The following is a 6,000-nucleotide window of genomic DNA, read 5'->3' on the forward strand; positions in this document are numbered from 1 at the left end:
ATAACATATTTATTTGACATATCATGTCACATTAGAAAACGTTGTTCTTACAGTAATATACATTACAGTAGCGTACATTACAGTTTTTCAGCCATACACCCACATGCACGACCCATTAGCACAGACATGACCTGCAGCTAAACTAGCCAATCACACCCCTTGGCTTAGGAAGGAGCTTTTGGCCAAGTCAAAGCAATGTGCTTGTCATGGAACGTGGGTAAGAGTTTCAGCCAATGAGGGGCAAAATGGGAGGCCTTGTTACCATAGCAACAGCCATAAGCTTACCTTATGGAGGGAGAAGATGAAGAGGGGATGAACACAAGTGTAATCAGCGACAGTCTGAATTGGATAGTTTAAAAAGTTTTTCTTTTCCTTTTATCCTGTTGTACCATGAAATGCAAAATCAGTCTTCACCCACTGCTGCAGTGGCAGTGCGATAAGCATAAAATATTAAACTAAATTTACTGATTTGCTGATATTTGAAGCGGTGAACGCTGCTGAACACGATGATATCATCTTTCTATGAGCCTCACATATCAAAAACGTTTGCTGACCCACTTTCTATATGGGCAGAACGACCTGCCTTAAAAGAGGCCAGTGCTCCATATCTGAGCTTTAAATGTGTCGTTGACTTCTTGGGTTTATTTCCTGTGAATCACTGCGTGGTGATATCAAGGTCCTGCACACCTTCATCAGTGAGAGTTCAGTTAAAGCCCAAAGGACAGAACCACTTACACTGGTTCATCTGAAAATGTGTGAACTACAAGCTTCACTGCTATTATGACTCAACTCAGTTTTCCATTTGAGTGGATGTCACAGTTCACCTGGCCAGCAGGTCCGAATGTCTCAGTTATGTGGTTTCATTACAAAGTCAAATGTTTGAGCATTTGTCTGGTGTATGCTTTAAGAATTCCGCCTAAACATTATCAGTCTGCATTTCAAGGAATTGAACTTATTTCAGGCCATCAGTGCAAGCACTTGCAAACAAGTGTGGTTATCACACAGAGAGCCAAAGCTCTTGACTGACTGTGGAAACATTGACCAACACCAGACGTCCAGGAACCCAACTGTGTTAGTCAAACGGGCATGAAATCAGCAAACATGGCACTTACATGTCAAATGTCCACAATGCTGTTCCTTCATTTTAATTAATTGCTACAATTAAAATGTAGTGCTTTAAATAGCATTTAGCTTGCACATGTGATGAAGGATCCCTGTCCAAAATGAAACCACGGTCCAAAGGTTTCTCTTGAAACCTTGCTTACAATATCATTTTTATTACCTGTATAAAAGACTTAATGTCCATTTCAAAAGGATGCATGTTCTGATTTCTCCGTTTGGTCATGCCAGTGTGCATTTGAAGGAGAGCTGGCTGTCTGCCAAGTGCAATAGTCGTCAAAAACAAAACATTTGACCCTCTCCTGAACAGTTACGAACTGACTGATATTATGATTGTTTAAGTGACGTGACAGTGGGACGATCAAAGGAACTGCGTGCGGTAAAACTCCCATATGTCTGTATGGATGTGTTATCAGAAACAGGAAAAACAGAGGACAGGTGAGTTTGACCACGATCCAGATGGTCAAACAGACAGACGTGTCAGTCTCTGAACTCTGGCGTTAGCGCCATCACTGTGCAGAGTGACATGAGGAGGAGGAAGAAGCAGGTGGAGAGGAAGCAGATGTTGCCCACATGAATCTAAACTGTGTTTAAGTGAGGAGAAACGCCGTGCTCCAGAGATGGAGGCGGTTCCATCCTGGGTCCTCCCTCCCCTCGCTGCACCCAGGGGGCGGGGCTTCCGCGTGAGTACGCTGTGTGTAATTGGCTGCTGCTTCTCGCCGATGTGTGACTGGACGTAAAGTTGTGTATGTTAATTGTAAAGTGACCTTGGGTTCCTTAAAAGGCTCTACATAAATATAACAATTCATTCACTTATTCATTCTATCATAGACAATGTTATGTTCCTTCTTTTCTATTATTCTGTATATTGTGTGGGGTTGTAAGTTTTAATTATTAGTATGATATGACTGTAGTAGGTGTTATTAGTATGATATGACAGGGATTGTCAGAGATTGGATGGCTTGGCAGTTAAAAACAAACACAAAAAACCCAAACAATTAAAAACGACCTAGTGAGGAGATAAGCTGAAATTAAAAACCATTGTTTATATTCATCCATATATGTTTAAACTAAACTAAAGAGCTTGGATGACATCACCTCAGAAACCACAGGCATTATAAACCCCTTCAGTGAACTAAGCTGAACTGGGAGAGGTTGCAAATTGCATTTTAAAAGCTCTATAGAGACAAGAATATCATATGCTGGTATTTTTTCAGTGCTCGAAATGTATATGACCTACTTGGTTTTAGGAAACATCTCCTTATATCACGCAGCTGAAACACATATTCAAGGTCAAACGCAGTGATTGGAAGCTGAGATTATGGAGGAACCAGTAAGCAGGGACTGTTTGCGTAATGATGGATGAGCTACGCCCATATCCCCCATTCAGGTTCTCCCACAGGCATCCTGGCTGGCGTCCTAAAGCCACACACTAAACCCCATCACACATGCAAGTGATCACAGTGGTGTAGAGGATAACGGTGTGCCAGCATGTTTATACAAACAAGTCCTTATGCACATCTAGCCCATCGTATGCATAGCGCTTTATTTACACAAATAAATGATAAGTGCTTTCAGGACTTTTGATTTTCTCATTACTAAGAATTTCCTGATACTATGCAGGTTATTGCTGCAATCCAAAGTAGCTACGGTCTGGATTTAAAGTCTGTTTTATCATTTTGGTCTTGTAGACCATGTGGTATAATTCCACCACTTATTACTCCTGTTAAACCATAAAAATAAGCTGCTGTGGTATCACTTCCTGTGTGATTTATGGTGTTCAGACACCCTGACGCCATCATGGGCGTCGTCCATCTTGACAGCTAGTGTGGCTTCTAGTTAAAGCTTCAAATTCAGTTGATCTACACTGTAATTTAAAGAAGTAAACAGGAAAAGCTAATGCCTAAACAGTTTGTCATAAATCTGACTGAGATGGCAGGGTATGGGGGTTTATCATTGAGGGAGTACATTCCTCTATGTAATATAAAGGCTCATTAAAACATGGGACCAGATGGATGTATGTTGGTGCTAACTATGTGTTCACATTGCTTTTGCCCGGGAATGATTACGACTAGCAGAGAGCGATGGAATATTAGACTATGAAAAATTAGCAGTTTGATGGTACACGTGATAAAAGAGATTCATTTTATTAGCGAGAAAACCTCCTGTCTGTTATCATCCTTTTTATAGACAAAATGTCAGTGGTTATTGACCCAGTTACGCTTTCCAGGAACTTGATATCTTTGGGAGCTTAAACAAGTTCAAACGCACTGAAGACTCATAACAGCTCGGTCAAAAGGTGTGTAAATCTCAGTTCTGAAGATCTAGTGTTGTTTGCCTAGGGGAACCTGTAAATCATTGACACTTTCTGTGGTTTAAATCAAACTAGATAAAATATAAGAATAAATATAAATATATATAAAAAAGCTATTTATTGCAAAACACTGAATGGTTGAGAAATGTTTTGTTCTTTATGTTCTGAGCAGATGATTCAGTGCTGAGACACACTCCCTGTAGCAAAAGAGCAGGCTAGAACACGTCTAAGAATTCTTGTGCACGCAAGCGTGCATTTATACACACCCACACCCACACCCACACACACACACACACACACACACACACACACACACACACACACACACACACACACACACACACACACACACACACACACACACCTGCAGCGTGATCTTTAATCACCTTGCTGGCGTCATGCAGTTTGCACTCACTGTATTCCAGTGAATGATTCCATCAAGGCCCATGCTGCAGATGACAAACATAACCACTCAAGAACCGAATCTGTGCGGTTTGACTTTTCTCTCTTCGACCAGCTGAGGGAAAACAATACAAACAAGCAAACAAACAATTAAATAAACAAATACCCATTTTGCTCAGGAGTCTATTAAACCAAAGATACAAATCAAATCAAAGACAAATTGCAAGGTAATGAATAGTCACTCCTTTTCTACAGGTAGTCCCTGCAGGACATTAATGTGCTTTTAGAGTCACTTGAGTAAGAGAATGCAGGCCAAGGCCCATAAAAGCTAAATACCCAGGGGCAGGAAAGCTCGTTAGTAAAGCGCCCCTGAAAGCTTGCTTGGCTACTGGTGGGATTTATGCTCCCCAGCTGGGGACCCATGGCAGTCACCTCTGACCCCATAGCTCCTCCCCCAGAGAGAGGCTGGGTGCTTTGGTGGGGCTGTCCCTGTGTGGGAATCGCATCCTGAGCAGTTTCGGTCAGAAAGGACATAGACAAAGGGTCCTTTGTGCCGGGCATGCAATGCCGACGATCTTTCCAGTCTAACGCAGCGGGGTTCAGTTTCACTGCCTGATGTGGGTCTTCAAACAGGTGAATATCTCCAGTTCCTGCAGGCCTCTGTTCAAGGAGTCAGGGATGAACAACACGGCAGAGAAGCTCATCAAATGAGAGCCTTCACCATCTGTTTCTGCTTAAGTGAACTGTTCAGGACTGTCATGGTAGCAGGTCTTAGTTATTTCATCTGCAACAGTACCTGTTAGACACGTGTTTTTTCTGTTTAACCTGGACACGTTTTACAGAATGTTCCCATCGTCTCTCTGATCACTCTTCTGTTCTCCATCTAGTGACCGGTGTCACAGTGGCTGAAGTAAATCTTTAGCCTTTGATGAAAAACATGAAAATTAATTACCAGTGAAACAGATGCTGTATTAGGAATTCTCTCCGACTCTCTCTCTCTCCCTTTTTTCTCTGCCTCTCACTTTCTCTCTGTATCTCTCTCCCATAGGTTTATTTCTCTCCTTCTCTTTCTCTGCCTGCCTGCATCTCTCTCTCACTCTCTCTCTCTTTATCTATCTCTCCCTCTCTCTCTTTCCCTCTCTCTATCTCTCTCACTCTATCTAACTTTCTTCCCATCTGTGCCTAACAAAAGCTGTTTTGTAAGCCACAATAGCTTAGAGCATTTTCTTTGCTACTAGGGTTGTTTGAACAAGAGAACCTGTAAAGTCTTGGCCTCCGAGTCACCGTGTCAGCTGAGCCTCTGGATTCTCTTACGTAGGCCTGAGGATTTTTCTCCTCCTGAGAAAATGTTTGCTTAGCTTTCTGGCAGTCTAGCAGATATGAGTTATTTGTCATGTTCAACATACACATGGTATCTTAAAGTTAGAGTAGTAAGGTCATTACTCCAACAAAATAAACGCTACAAAAAAGCAGCAAGAGTTGTAAAAAATGATGAAGCACAGAGTCTGAACATGAAAATCTCTCCAGCGGTCTCTGACATCAACATATTATATGTGCAGCCTTCCTGAATCCATCTGTAGCCTTCAGTGACACCATTTCCCTGACCTACATATAGACCAGCGATGTCTAGGTGTGAACAGACAGCACATTGCCTGTAGGATCGATCCTCTTAAGAGGTCCAGTGAGACAATACTGAGTAGAACATTGACCTGCCCTGGTGAATATCTTCCCTAGTGTTCCCTGTAAGCACATTAATTGGGGTTAATGCATTGTTGACTGCAGCGAGTAGAACACTTTGTACGATTTACGTAAACTGGTCAAACAGCAGAGGCATAGAGAAAAAAAATTCCTGTTTATGGTGTCATCCACATCTGGTCAAAGTCCAGCAGACTGTTCTTAATGCAAATTTGACTAAAGTTCCTAAAATGTTCATAAATCTAGACTATATTACAGTCAGATCCATTCTACACCCTCACGTGTGAAACAGCTGTGAAAGCCACACATTTCATTAGAAGGATGAATGAAATCCTTCACAAATACAAACAAACACAATCTGTAAAGGATCTGGAGGCAATGACTCCTCAGATGACCAGTGGAGTGTTTTACCAGGTGAGATCTGCTGAAGGTGACCACACAGTTATTGGCTGCTACCTTGTTTGTGTCAG

Source organism: Brachyhypopomus gauderio, chromosome 3 (genome assembly GCF_052324685.1).
Source record: "Brachyhypopomus gauderio isolate BG-103 chromosome 3, BGAUD_0.2, whole genome shotgun sequence".
Lineage (NCBI taxonomy): Eukaryota > Metazoa > Chordata > Actinopteri > Gymnotiformes > Hypopomidae > Brachyhypopomus > Brachyhypopomus gauderio.